Source organism: Pan troglodytes, chromosome 11, assembly GCF_028858775.2.
Source record: "Pan troglodytes isolate AG18354 chromosome 11, NHGRI_mPanTro3-v2.0_pri, whole genome shotgun sequence".
Lineage (NCBI taxonomy): Eukaryota > Metazoa > Chordata > Mammalia > Primates > Hominidae > Pan > Pan troglodytes.
Genome location: NC_072409.2, coordinates 21,908,628 through 21,924,376, shown reverse-complemented (window position 1 = coordinate 21,924,376; position 15,749 = coordinate 21,908,628). Strand labels below are relative to the sequence as shown.

Below are 15,749 nucleotides of genomic sequence, written 5' to 3'. Positions count from 1 at the left end.
CTCTTCTGGATATTATCCTGCACAGTGTTTTCCAACTTGGTTCCATTCTCCCCGTCACTTTCAGGTACACCTATCAGACGTAGATTTGGTCTTTTCACATAGTCCCATATTTCTTGGAGGCTTTGTTTGTTTCTTTTTATTCTTTTTTCTCTAAACTTCTCTTCTTGGTTCATTTCATTCATTTGATCTTCAATCACTGATACCCTTTCTTCCAGCTGATCAAATCGGCTACTGAAGCTTGTGCATTCGTCACGTAGTTATCGTGCCATGGTTTTCAGCTCCATCAGGTCATTTAAGGACTTCTCTGCATTGGTTATTCTAGTTAGCCATTCTTCTAATCTTTTATCAAGGTTTTTATCTTCTTTGCGATGGGTTCGAACTTCCTCCTTTAGCTTGGAGAAGTTTGGTCTTCTGAGGCCTTCTTCTCTCAACTCCTCAAAGTCTTTCTCCATCCAGCTTTGTTCTGTTGCTGGTGAGGAGCTGCGTTCCTTTGGAGGTGGAGAGGTGCTCTGATTTTTAGAATTTTCAGCTTTTCTGCTCTGTTTTTTTCCCCATCTTTGTGGTTTTATCTACCTTTGGTCTTTGATGATGGTGACGTATAGATGGGGTTTTGGTGTGGATGTCCTTTCTGTTTGTTAGTTTTCCTTCTAACAGTCAGGACCCTCAGCTGCAGGTCTGTTGGAGTTTGCTGGAGGTCCACTCCAGACCCTGTTTGCCTGGGTATCAGCAGCGGAGGCTACAGAACATCGAATATTGCTGAACAGCAAATGTTGCTGCCTGATCGTTCCTCTGGAATTTTCGTCTCAGAGAGTTACCCAGCTGTGTGAGGTGTCAGTCTGCCCCTACTAGGGGGTGCCTCCCAGTTAGGCTTCTCAGGGGTCAGGGACCCACTTGAGGAGGCAGTCTGTCCGTTCTCAGATCTCAAACTCCTTGCTGGGAGAACCACTACTCTCTTCAAAGCTGTCAGACAGGGACATTTAAGTCTGCAGAGGTTTCTGCTGCCTTTTATTAGGCTATGCCCTGCCCCCAGAGGTGTAGTCTACAGAGGCAGGCAGGCCTCCTTGAGCTGTGGTGGGCTTTACCCAGTTTGAGCTTCCCAGCCGCTTTGTTTACCTAGTGAAGCCTCAGCGAAGCCTCTCCCAGCCTCGCTGCTGCCTTGCAGTTCAATCTCAGACTGCTGTGCTAGCAATAAGCGAGGCTCCATGGGCATGGGACCATCCCATCCTGGTGCGGGATATAAACTCCTGGTGTGCCGTTTGCTAAGACCATTGGAAAAGCGCAGTATTAGGGTGGGAGTGATCCGATTTTCCAGGTGCCATCTGTCACAGCTTTGCTTGGCTAGAAAAGGGAATTCCCTGACCCTTTGTGCTTCCCAGGTGAGGCGATGCCTCGCCCTGCTTTGGCTCACGCTTGGTGTGCTGCACCCACTGTCCTGCACCCACTGTCCAACAAGCCCCAGTGAGATGAACCCAATACCTCAGTTGGAAATGCAGAAATCACCTCTCTTCTGTGTCAGTCACACTGGGAACTGAAGACTGGAGCTGTTCCTATTCAGCCTTCTTGGAACTGCCCTATCTCTGAATTTTTAAACATGCTCCCCGATAAGGTGAATTCTCATTTGGATATTAATATGAATCCTAGCTTTCCCTGTTTTTTCTTGTGACAGCACCCTGACTTTGTTCAGGGGTTTACCCCTTAGGAAATGGCAAAAACTAAGCATAAGCCAATCATTGTTTGGCAATGGTTGGTTTAGAGTTATGGACATGAGATCTAGATGTGAGGGAAAGTGTGCTGAAGAGCTTCTAAGAATGGTTTCCTCTCTCTCTTATGATGGAAACAAAGGGATAGAGTCCATTTCTGCTACTGAAAGTGTCAGGATATGTGGCTAGAAGCCTTGCAAACCATTCTTTGATCAGGACCAGGTCGCCATCTTGCTACTGTCCTGAGGAAGGAGCCAATAGACGGTTGGAGGCAGAGACAAGGGCATTACAGAGACTCAGAGCTGGGTGCCTGATATGCCATATAGGGATACACTCTACTTTTGGACTTCTGGTAGCCTGAGATAATCCATTTTCTTGTCTTTTAAATGCATTTGAGTTGAGGTTACTGTTACTAGCAGCCAAAGGCCACCTGACTCCTTGTGGCTCCTATATGCAGGCTGCTTAGTGACCCAAGAAGTTTTCATTTATGTTGTTAATGATCTACTGAGTAGACATCAGAAGTGATTAGTCACAAATAATAAAGATGAAACATTTAAGAACGTTTGGCTTTTTTTGATAATTTAGACCAATACCTCTTAAACTTTATCATGCATCAGAATCACCTGGGATGTCTTGCTAAAACAGACTATGGGAACACACCACTAGAGTTACTAATTCATTAGACCTATGGTGGGGGTTAAGAATTTAATTTTCTAATAAGTTCTCAGGTAATGCTGTTGGTGCTGGTTTGAGGGCAACATTTGAGAAGAACTGATTTACACAACTGTATAATAATTTCCCTTATTTTATTAATATGTAAATACGATTTCTTGAACAGGAGAATAGGAAATAGAACTACATCTAGAAGTCACACACCTGGAAACTTCTAGGGGAATGTGACTTGCATTGACTTATCCTGTGTACTGCAGAAATAAAGGTTGAGACTTAAGGCTCCAAATATCTACTGTTTCAGACTCAGAGAGCTCAGGATATAGGTACAATGATTGAAAGAGAGCACAAAATGGGTCTTCTGTCTTTATATCCCGCTGGAGGTAGCAGCTAACATGTTTGAGAGATCAAAAAGATACTATTATTATTAATGCATCATCATCATCATTTACACTTTATGAATTCCTTCTACATCATAATCTCATTTGATCTTTATTGTAATGATGATCATTATGATAATAAATAGAATGAGGGCCTTTTCTCAAATATGGCAGATAGGAGGAAGGACTAGCTTGCAGCTCCTGCCTGGATGGACAGAGCAGCGTGGGGAGACTCATATTGTGAACTTTTGCTCCAAGAACTACTGCAGGAACATACCAGGAAGCCAAGAGAATCCACAGACCCTTTAAAGGAACTAGATCACTGCTGCAGTCTCCCGGAGATGACAAAAAACTGTGAGTCGGCTTGCTTTTTCAACAGAGGGGCTTGTGATCTGGGGCAAGTTTTCAGCCCTGGCTACCAGCTTCCTGGAAATAGGCTTGGTGCTGTTGGGAGGCCATAGTGAGAGTGAGACTGGCTTTTAGGACTGTGGGCTGCATGGGAGCAGAGTGAGGCCTGTGACTGCTGGCTTTCCCCTACTTCCCTGGTGACCTGTATGACTTAGGAGAAGCTGCCATAATCCCTCTGGGAACATAACTCCATTGGCCTGGGAACCATACCCCATTCCCCACAGCAGCTACAGCAAGCCCCACACAAGGACAGGCTGAGCTCTGACATGCTTATCCCTGCCCCCACCTGGTGTTCTTTCTCTAACCACTCTGGTAGCCAAAGACAAAGGTCCTAATCTCTTAGGAGCTCTATGGCCCTGCCTACCACCTGAGAAACCTGAATACTTCACCAGGTGTCCCTAGGGTAAGTCTGCATCCTCCCAATAGGACCACAGCTGACACACTCTTGAAAGTGTCACCTCCTGGCTGGAAGCCAACGAATACAAACCAGCACACTAAACAAAAACACAACTGAGGACCATCACAGAGTCCACTTCACTACCCTGCTACCTCCACTGGAGCAGGTGGTGGTATCCATGGCTGCCAAGACCTGAAGACAGATAACATTACAGGACTCTTTGCAGACACTCTTCAGCACCAGCCTGGAGCTCTGCTGGGTGGCTAGACTCATAAAAGCAAAACAATCACTACATTTCAGCTCTGAGGAAGCCCCATTCCTAGGGAAGGGGGAGAACACCACATCAAGGGAGCACCCCATGGGACAAAGGAATCTGAACAGTGGCCCTTGAATCCCAGATCTTCCCTCTGACATAGTCTACCCAAATAAGAAGGAATCAGAAAAACAATTCTACTAATATGACAAAAGAAGGTTATTTAACACCCATAAAAGATGATACTGGCTCACCAGTAATGGATCCAAACTAAGACAACATTTCTGAATTGCCAGAAAAAGAATTCAGAGGGCTGATTATTATGCTAATCAAGGAGGCACCAGAGAAAGGTGAAGTCCAACTTGAAGAAATAAAAAATATGATACAGGATATGAAAGGAAAATTCTTCAGTGAGATACACAGCATAAATAAGAAACGATCACAACTTCTGGAAATCAAGGACACGCTTAGAGAGAGCAAAATGCACTGGAAAGTCTCAGCAATGGAACTGAACAAGTGGAAGAAAGAACTTCAGAGCTTGAAGATAAGACTTTCAAATTAACCCAATCCATCAAACACAAACAAAAAAGAACTTCAAAAAATGAAAAAAAGCCTCCAAGAAATTTGGGACTATGCTAAACATCCAAACTTAAGAATAATTGGTGCTCCCAAGGAAGACAACAAATCTAAAAGACTGGAGAACATATTTGAGGGAATAATCAAGGAAAACTTTCCCAGCCTTGCTAGAGATCTACACATCCAAATACAAGAAACTTAAAGAGCACCTGGGAAATTCATTGCAAAAAGATCATCGCCTAGGCACACAGTCATCAGGTTATCTAAAATCAGGACAAAGGAAAGAATCTTCAGAGCTGTGAGGCAAAAACATCAGGTAACCTATAAAAGAAAACCTATCAGATTAAGAGCATATTTCTCAACAGAAACCCTACAAGCTAGAAGGGATTGGGGTCTTATTTTTAGCCTGCTTAAACAAAAGAATTACCAGCCAGGAATTGTGTATCCAGAAACACTAAGCTTCATAAATGAAGGAAAGATACAGTCTTCTCTAGACAAACAAATGCTGAGAGAATTCACCATTACCAAGCCAGCACTACAAGAACTGCTAAAAGGAGCTCTAAACCTTGAAACAAATCCTCAAAATACACCAAAATAGAACCTCCTTAAAGCATAAATCTCACAGGACCTATATAACAATAACACAATTAAAAAAAGAAAACCCCAAGATATTCAGGCAACAAATAGCACAATAGACAGAATAGTACATAACATCTTAACGCTAACATTGAATGTGAGTGGCCTAAAGGCTCCACTTAAAAGATACAGAATGGCAAAATGGATAAGAATTCACCAACTGAGTTTCTGCTGTCTTCAGGAGTCTCACCTAACACATAAATGTAAGGTAAAGGGGTGGAAAAAGATATTCCATGCAAACAATGCCAAAAGCAAGTAGGAATAGCTATTCCTACATCAGACAAAACAAACTTTAAAGCAACAGCAGTTAAAAACACAAAGAGGTACATTATATAATGATTAAAGAACTGGACCAACAGAAAAATATCACAATTATAAATATATATGCACCTAATACTGGAGCTTCCAAATTTATAAAGCAATTACTACTAGACCTAAGAAATGAGATAGACAGCAACACAATAACAGTGGGGGACTTTAATACTCCACTGAGAGCACAAGACAGGTCATCAAGACAGAAAATCAACAAAGAAACAATGGACTTAAAAACTATACCTTAAAACAAATGGACTTAACAGATATTTACAGAACATTCTACTGAATAACTGCAGAATATAAATTCTATTCATCAGCACATGCAATATTCTCCAAGATAGACCATATGACAGGCCACAAAACAAGTCTCAGTAAATTTAAGAAAATTAAAATTATATCAAGTACTCTGTCAGACCACAGTGAAGTAAAATTGAAAATCAACTCCAAAAAAACCCTCAAAACCATGCAAATACATGGAAATTAAATAACCTGCTCCTGAATGATCATTGGGTCAACAATGAAATCAAGATGGAAATAAAAAAAAAATCTTTGAACTGAATGATAATATTGACGCAACCTGTCAAAAACCTCTGGGATACAGCAAAAGTGGTGCTAAGAGGAAAGTTCAAAGCATTAAGTGCCTACATCAAAAGTCTGAAAGAGCATAAATTGACAATCTAAGACCACACCTCATGGAACTGGAGAAACAAGAACAATCCAAATCCAAACCCAGCAGAAGAAAAGAAATAACGAATATCAGAGCAGAACTAAATGAAATTGAAACAAGAAAATACGAAAGATAAATGAAACAAAAATCTGGTTCTTTGAAAAGATCAATAAAATTGATAGACTATTAGTGAGATTAACCAAGAAAAGAAGAGAGAAGATCCAAATAAGCTCAATTAGAAATAAAATGGGAGATATTACAACTGATATCACAAAAACACAAAAGATTATTCAAGGCTACTATGAACACTTTATGCACATAAACTAGAAAACCTAGAGGAGATGGATAAATTCCTAGAAACATGCAACCCTCCTAGATTAAAACAGGAAAAGATAGAATCTCTGAACAGACCAAAAACAAGCAGTGAGATTGAAATGATAATTTAAAAACTACCAACAAGAAATAGTCCAGGACCAGACAGATTCACAGCGGAATTCTATCAGACATTCAAAGAAGAATTGGTACCAATGCTATTGACACTATTCCAAAAGATAAAGAGGGAGTGGATTTCATGCAAGGGATGCAGGGATGGTTTAACACACATAAGTCAATAAATGTGATAGACCACATAAACATAATTTAAAACAAAAATCACATGATCATCTCAATAGATGCAGAAAAGGCATGTGACAAAACCCAGCATTCCTTTATAATTAAAACTCTCAGCAAAATCGGCATAGAAGGGACATACTTTAAGGTAATAAAAGCCATCTATGACAAACCCACAGCCAACATTATACTGAATGGGAAAAAAGTTGAAAGCATTCCCCCTAAGAACTGGAACAAGAGAAGGATGTCTGCTTTCACCACTTCTGTTCAACATAGTAGTGGAAGTCCTAGCAAGAGCAATCAGACAAGAGAAAGAAATACAGGGCATCAAATTGGTAAAGTGGAAGTCAAACTGTCTCTGTTTACTGATGATATAATCATATACCTAAAAAACTCTAAAGACTCATCCAAAAAGCTCCTAGAACTGGTAAATGAATTCAGCAAAGTTTCAGGATAGAAAATTAATGTACACAAATCAGTAGCACTGATATACAACAACAGTGACCAAGCTGGGACTCAAATCAAGAACTCAATCCCTTTCACAATAGCTGCAAATAAATAAATACATAAAATATTTAGGAATACCTAACCAAGGATGTGAAAGACCTCTACATGGAAAACTACAAAACACTGCCGAAAGAAATCATAGATGACACACCCAAATGAATATATCCCATGCCTATGAATGAATAGAATCAATATTATGAAAATGACCATACTGCCAAAAGCAATCTACAAATTCAATGCAATTCCTATCAAAATACCAACACCATTCTTCACAGAACTAGAAAAAACAATCCTAAAATCTATGTGGGACCAAAAAAGAGCCTGCATAGTAAAGCAAGACTAAACAACAAATCTGGAGACGTCACATTACCTGACTTCAAACTATACTATAAGGCCATGGTCATCAAAACAGCATGGTATTGGGGTAGAAACAGGCATATAGACAAATGGAATGGAAAGAAGAACCCAGAAATAAAGCCAAAGACTTACAGCCACTGACCTTCAACAAAGCAAACAAAAACATAAAGTGGGGAAAGGACACCCTATTCAGTAAATGGTGCTGGGATATTGGCAAGCCATATGTAGGAGGATGAAACTAGATCTTCATCTCTCAACTTATACAAAAATCAACTCAAGATGGATCCGGGACTTAAACCTAAGACCTGAAACCATAAAGATTCTAGAAGATAACATCGGACTAAGAAAAACCTTTCTGGAAATTGGCTTAGGCAAAGACTTCATGACAAATAACCCAAAAGCAAACCCAACAAAAAGCAAAGATACATAAATAGGACTTACTTAAACTAAAAAGCTTCTGCACAGCAAAAGAAACAATCAGCAGAGTTAACTGAAAACCCACAGAGTGGGAGAAAATCGTCACAATCCATACAACTGACAAAGGACTAATATCCAGAATCTACAAGGAACTCAGACTAATCAGCAAGAAAAACAAACAAACAAACAAACAATCCCATTAAAAAGCAGGTTAAGGACATGAGTAGACAATTCTCAAAAGAAGATATACAAATGGCCAACGAGCATATAAAAAATGCTCAACATCACTAACTATCAGAAAAATGCAAATCAAAACCACAGTGTAATACTACCTCACTCCAGCAAGAATGGCCATAATAAAAAAAAGAAAAAGTAATAGATGTTGGTGTGGATGCAGTGAAAATGAAACACTTTTACATTGTTGGTGGGAATGTAAACTAGTACAACCACTATCGAAAACAATTTGGAGATTCCTTAAAGAACTAAAGGTAGATCTACTGTTTGATCCAGTAATCCCACTACTAGGTATATATCTAGAGTAAAATAAGTCATTATTCAAAAAAGATACTTGCACATACATGTTTATAGCAGCACAATTCACAATTGCCAAAAATATGGAACCAGCCCAAATACCCACCAATCAATAAGTGGATAAAGAAAATGTAGCATATATATACCATGGAATACTGCTCAGCTATAAAAAGGTATGAAATAATGGCATTCACAGTGACTTGGATGGAATTGGAGACTATTATTCTAGGTGAAGTAACTCAGGAATAGAAAACCAGACATCGTATGCTCTCACTCATATGTGGGAGCTAAGCTATGAGGTTGCAAAGGCATAAGAATGATACATTGGACTTTGGGGACTTGGGGGAAAGGGTGAGGGGTGGCAAGGGATAAAAAACTACACATTGGGTACAGTGTACACTGCTCAGGTGATGGGTGCACCAAAATCTCAGAAATCATCACTAAAGAGCTTATTCATGTAATCAAATACCACCTGTTTCCCTAAAACGTACTGAAGTAAAAACATAAACAATTTTTTTTAAAAGAATGAAGATGAAGAGGAAGAGGAGGAAGAATTGTCAGCAGAAGATAAGTAGAAGGGAGTGGATTACTTCCATTGTACAGATTTGAAAACTGAGGTTGTATGACTTGTCCCTGTCATATAGCAAGTAAATCCTGAGCAAAGACTTTAACCCAGTTTTGTCTTCCACTAAATTCTGTATTATCTCTACTAAAGCAGCTGTGTGTTGGCACAGCTATTAACTATGAATAAAAAAATAAAATTTAGAAATTCTGCGGCTATCATATCTTCCAAAATAAGGCTGGCATCTTGCTTCAGAAACACCTCATATGCCCTACGAACCCACCAAGCATCTTCCCCCAACTAGGAACAAAGACCCCAAAACTAAGATAGAAAAATCTAGAAGTCAAAACAACTATTATAATGTTGTAGGAGACTCTTTCATGACCTCACCTGAGGGCTATTAACTATTATTAAGATAAAGCTCAAGAGAGCATGCCTTTCTCATTACCAAGCCCATTATATAATTCAGAGACCTTTTTTTTTTTAACGACAGTTATAATAAGTGACAGAAGGCAGTGTGGTAGCAAAGGAAGAGACAGAAAGGTCATCAAAAGCAGACACAGGAGAACTCGAACTTGCTCTGGAGATGATTTAAACATTTTGAGATGGACATTTTGATCAAAAGGAAAGACAGTAAGAAAAACAAGAAAAGGTCTGCCTATTGCCCTAATCCTCCTGAGTAAACCAGGAGCATTGCAGAGCTCACTCAACCTCTCAGGCTGACCTGGTATAGAAAAAAGAGCATGGCGATCTTGAATAGGTTACTAAACATCTCTGAGCTTCCACCTGCTCAGCTTTCAAATGGAAGGTCATAATGCCTCCTTTGCAGCATTGTAAGGACTGGCGATATGATATAGAAAGATCTTAATAGTTTCTGGTCTAAAGTAGGCCCTAAATAATAGAGGGCTCTTATTATTTTTATGATAATGGCATATATGAGGCATGGGGCAAAGAAGAGGCTCTGAGGGGATGGCTACCAGGTTTGGCTTGGGTAAACATGGGCACCTCCTATTTAATCCAGCCTTTGAGACCAGCTTCAAATATTATTTTCTAGAGTCACAATTTGCTAAACCAAGCAGTTCATGGGCCTTACTTCACAAATTATTACTTTGGTACTTTAAAAGCCTCCCATAACAAGAACCAGCCCTCTACAAGGCAGGCAAAGGAACAGAGCTGAGTTCCATAAGGAAATAATTCTCTCAGGGGTTACAGATGCATGGACTATATTTTATGGCCAGTGCTGGGTGAATTTTTAGCAAGGAGAGAAAGGCCAATTTTTTTCCTCTAATCACACAGTGGCATAGCTTAGATGCTTAGATTTGGACTGAACTATATCTTGCCCTAAAACTCTATTATGGATGTTACCTCTCATTTCATTGACAGAATATTTCTAACATGGATGGGATTCCCTGGTGAAAGAAAAAGAAAAGTCATTCTTGGTGGGGGACAGATTAGGCAGCTCCTATTGTTTGAGTGGCTTCTGCCTATGTCTGCGTCCCTCACCAGAGTGGGAAAAATATCTTCTTACAAATTTTTGTTATAGACTTACCTAATAGGTGCTACGTGAAATGTAACTCGATTGACTGGAAGGCAAGTATACTGCTGAAACACAGTACTTTACTATTTCAGCCATAGATCATAACCAACATAGGTGAAAATGTTTCCATGGGAAAATGTGGTCAGAGTTCCCTTCCGTGCAAAGGTGCCAGAAACACCTTTCCCTTGCAGGCTTTCAATGCTTTCTGAGAGGCAGCCTGGTGTAATGGAAAGAGCTCTATATTTGAAGCAAGATGACATGAGTTCCAGTTCAGCTTTCCTGCTCTGAGTTGAATGACCCTTAAACTCTCTGAGTCTCAGTTTCCTTCCCTGCCCAAAAGGCATAAAAACTCGTACTCCCTTGGTGTTTTGTGAACTGAAATGTTGGCAGAATCACTTTGAAAACCATAAAGTTCCCTGTACAATGTCAAAAAGTTATTAGTACCTTTCTGATCTGCTGGGATGTGAGCCCCTCACATGACTTTCACATGAAAGTTGGCACTCCTTCTCAGGGTTACATGGCCAAGGTACCCATTCCTCTCTGTAGAGATATGCCTGTTCTGTCTCTAAGCAGCCTAGGCATCTCTGATCCAAAAAAGCTTCAACTTCCAAAATTCATAAGCTCCAACAAAAAGAGAACTGAAGAGGAGAAGTGGAGCACTGGTATAAAGATACCTGAAAATGTGGAAGTGACTTTGGAACTGGGTAACAGGCAGAGCTTGGAATAGTTTGGAGGGCACAGAAGAAGACAGGGGTATGGTGGAAAAGTTTGAAACTTCCTAGAGACTTGTTGAATGGTTTTGACTGAAATGCTGATAGTAATATGGACAATGAAGTCCAAGACAAGGTTGTCTCAGACGGAGATGAGGAACTTATTGGGAACTGGAGCAAAGGTCACTCTTGCTATGCTTTAGCAAATAAACTGGTGGCATTTTGTCCCTGTCCTAGGGATCTGTGGAACTTTGAACTTTACATAAATGATTTAGAATATCTCTGACAGAAGAAATGTCTAAGCAGTAAAGGATTCAAGAGGTGACCTGACTTTTTGGAACACATGTGGACAGTATGTGCTGTAGATCATGCTCCTTCTTGGGTCCCTCCCAACAGAGCGTAGGCTGCAGGGTGGAAGATGTGGCATAGGAGGAAGCACCAGAGCATGGGAGCAGGTGACTTCTTAGGAGATGGGACTTCCTCATCGGCCCTCCCCTCATCCAGTCTGAGAGCCTTTGCACCACAGATGGCTTCTGCCCTTTTTGGCCACTGTCATATATATAATCAAGCATCGGATTGAAACTCACATCCAAAAGCTATGCATCTCATCTCTAATAGTGGTCCATGAATTTGAGTGATTGTGGTAACCTGGGGCAGCAGGCACAGGAGAATTATTAAGCAAGCCACCTGCCTTCAATAGCAGTGGCAGAAGAAGTATTGAGAATTCCCAATGTGCCTTCTCACTCCTTTATCCTGCAGGTGCCAGCTTAAGCAAAACTCCTACTATACTGTCTCCTTGTTGAAAGGTCCTTAATAATTATCCATGGGCCTGAGAAAAATGTCAAAGCTCTTTACAGTCACCCTAAATAATGCAATCCCACTCACCATTCCAGACCCACTCTCTCCACAAACCATCCCCTACAGACTCATTCACAAACAGACCTCCCAATTTCACACCTCTCTGCTTTTTCCTATGCTATTCCCTCAACTTGGTAGATCATTTCACCTTATCCTCTTGCCTGTCCCCATTACAGTCCTTCTTACTGACATCCTACTCATTTCTAAGGTCTGGCTCAAGTGCCATCTTCTCTAGGAAGACCTCTGTTATCCAAAACCTCCTCACAGTCCACTTCATTTGTTCTTCTCTAATCCAGACCCAACCTCTGTTATTTGGTGCTGATTTCTTTCACAAAAAGGATAAAAGAAGGTTCATATTCACATATATGCTCCAGTTTCTTCTATATGCATGTGCACCACATTATGGAAACAGCTAAAAGCCCCTCTTTCCTTGCCTGTAATATGGGAATAATCATACCTACTCTGTGGGGTTGGTGTGAGTAGTAAATGTGACAAAAGACTGGGCACGGTGGCTCATGCCTGTAATCCCAGCATTTTGGGCGGCCAAGGTGGGAGGATCACTTGAGGCCAGGAGTTTGAGAGCAGCCTGGCCAACATGGTAAAACCCCGTATCTACTAAAAATACAAGAACAACAAAAAATTAGCTAGGTACAGTGGCTCATGCCTGTAATCCCAGCCACTTGAGAGACTCAGGTGGGAAAACTGCATGAACCCAGGGGTCAGAGGTTGCAGTGAGCTGAGATCATGCCACTGCACTCCAGCCTGGGCAAAAGAGAAAGAACCTGTCTCAAAAAAAAAAAAAAAAAAAAAAGTGACAAAAGATGTGAAAGTAAATTTTAGTTTCAGAAATACTGCGAAAGTAAATTTTAGTTTCAGAAATACAATTTTTGATTCATCATGATTTTTAGTATGCATCCCTAGCAGATTTGTTTAAGCTTCTGATGAGCTCAGCCCGATATCTGTATCCTAGATGCTCAGATCCAATTCTGGCCCAAAGCAAGTGATTAGAGAATGTCTGATGACACAAAGACCAATGAAACAGAATAGCAAGTCCAGAAATAAATCCACACATTTACAGCCAACTAATTTTCAACAAAGGAGCCAAGAATACACAATAGAGAAAGGACAGTGTCTTCAATAAACGGTGCTGGGAAAGCTGGATATTGACATGCAGAAGAATAAAATTGGACTCTCACATCATGTACAAAAGTCAACTCAAAATGAAGCAAAGACTTAAATATAAGACCTGAAACTATAAAGTGACTAGAAGAAAACAGTGGAAAAGTTCCATCACATTGGTCTTGGCAATGATTTTTTAGATATGACCCGCAAAGCACTCACAACAAAGGCAAAAATAAATAAATAGGATTGCATCAAACTAAAATACAAAGGAAACAATCAACAGAGTGAAGACAAAATCTACAGAATGAGAGAATATATTTGCAATCCATACATCTGATAAGGGGCTAATATCTAAAATATATAAGTAATTTCAAAAACTTAGTAAGAAAACAAATTGTCCAATTAAAAAATAAGCAAAGGACCTGAATAGACTTTTCTCAAAAAAGGCATACAAAAGGCCAACAGGTATATGAAAAAATGCTCAATATCACTAACCACCAGATAAATGAAAATTAAAACTGCAATAAGAAATCACCTCACACTGTTAGAATGGCTACTATCAAAAAGATGAAAAGTAAATGTTGGCAAAGGTGTGGAGAAAGAAAACTTGTACACTATTTATGGGGATGGAAAGCAGCATGAGAATTCCTCAAAAAGTTAAAACTACAACTTCCATATGATCCAGCCAATCCTACTACTGGGTATATGATATAGTTTGGCTCTGTGTCCCCACCCAAATCTCATCTCAAATTCTAATCCCCATGTGTTGGGGAGGGGTTTGATGGGAGGTGATTGGGTCATAGGGGTGGTCACCCCCATGCTGTTCTCACGATAGTGAATTCTCATCAGATCTGATGGTTTAAAAGTGTGGCACTTCCCACCCCCCTCAGTCTCCATCTCCTACCACCATGTAAGATGTGCCTTGCTTCTCCTACACCTTCCACCACTACTGTAAGCTTCCTGAGGCCTCCCAAGCCATATAGAACTGTGAGTCAAACCTCTTTTCTTTATAAAGTACCCAATCTTAGGTAGTTCTTTATAGCAGTGTGAAAACAACTAATACAGAAAATTGGTACCAGAAGTGAGGCACTGCTATAAAGATACCTGAAAATATGGAAGCAACTTCGGAAGGGGGTAACAGGCAGAAGTTGGAACAGTTTTGAGGGCTCAGAAGAAGGCAGAAAGAATTGGAAAAGTTTGGAACTTCCTAGAGACCTGTTGAATGGTTTTGACTGAAATGCTGATGGACAAGGAAGTCCAGGTTGAGGTGGTCTCAGATGGAGATGAGAAACTTATTGGGAACTGGAGCAAAGGTCACTCTTGGTATGCTTTAGCAAAGAGACTGGAGGCATTTTCCCCCTGCCCTAGAGATCTGTGGAACTCTGAAATTGAGAGGATGATTTAGGTTATCTGGCAGAAAAAATTTCTAAGCAGCAAAGCATTCAAGAAATGACCTGACTTTTTTTGAAAGTGTACAGTCATATGTGTTCACAAAGAGTTGGTCTGAAATTGGAACTTATGTTTAAAAGAGAAGCAAAGCATAAAAGTTTGGAAAATTTGCAGACTGCCCATGTGGTAGAAAAGAAAAACCCATTTTTTGCAGAGAAATTCAAGTCATCAGCTGCAAAAAAATTGCACAAGTAAAGAGAAACCAAATGTTAATAGCCAAGACAATGGGGAAAATATATTCAGGGCATTTCAGAAATTTTCACAGCAGCCCCTCTCATCACAGGCCTGGAAGCCTAGGAGGAAATAATGGTTTTCATGGCTGCTGCTCTATGCAGCCTTGGGACATGGCACCCTGCATTCCAGACGTTCCAGCTCCAGTCATGGCTAAAAGGGGCCAAGGTATAGCTTATGCTGTCACTTCAGAGGGTGCAAGCCCCACGTCTTGGTGGCTTCCACATGATGTTGGGCCTGTGGATGTGCAGAAGACAAGAGTTGAGGTTTGTGAGCTTCTGCCTAGACTTCAGAGGATGTACGGAAATGCCTGAATGTCTAGGCAGAAGACTGCTGCAGGGGAAGAGCCCTCATGGAGAACCTCTACTAAGGCAATGCAGAGGGGAAATGTGGGGTTGGAGCCCTTACACAGTGTCACCACTGGCTCACTGCCTAGTTGAGCTGTGAGAAGAGAGCCACCATCCTCCACACCCCAGAATAGTACATCCATCAACAGCTTGCATCATGCACCTAGAAAAGCTGCAAGCACTCAACATCAGCCTGTGAAAGTAGCCATGGGGGCTTACCCTGCAGAGCCACAGGGATGGAGTACCCGAGGCCTTGGGAGCCCACCTTTTGCATCACTGTGCCCTGGGTGTGAGACATGGAGTCAAAGGAGAGATTATTTTGGAACTTTAAGATTTAATGACTGTCCTGTTGGGTTTCGGACTTGCATGTGACCTGTAGCCCCTTTGTTTTGGCCAATTTCTCCCATTTGTAATGAGGGCATTTACCCAATGCCTCTATCCCCATTGTATCTTAGAAGTAACTAACTTGCTTTTGATTTTACAGGCTCACAGGCAGAAGGGACTTTCTTTG

General features: G+C 40.7%; 1 protein-coding gene and 1 long non-coding RNA gene across 7 annotated transcripts in view; one reads left to right on the top strand and one right to left on the bottom strand.

The window, feature by feature from the left end:
• Positions 1-15,749, bottom strand: part of ASTN2 (astrotactin 2) — a 980,365-nt gene that overhangs the window by 88,149 nt on the left and 876,467 nt on the right. The gene's annotated exons all lie outside the window — the stretch shown is intronic.
• LOC104007994 (uncharacterized) overlaps positions 1-15,749 on the top strand; it is a 65,781-nt gene that overhangs the window by 9,265 nt on the left and 40,767 nt on the right. The window contains exon 1 of one of the 2 annotated variants that reach the window (XR_010148574.1): positions 2,924-3,103. The exons of the other annotated variant lie outside the window; for it this stretch is intronic. This is a non-coding gene — a long non-coding RNA (uncharacterized LOC104007994). Of the gene's footprint in view, positions 1-2,923; positions 3,104-15,749 lie in introns of those variants that run through there. 2 annotated transcript variants of the gene reach the window in all.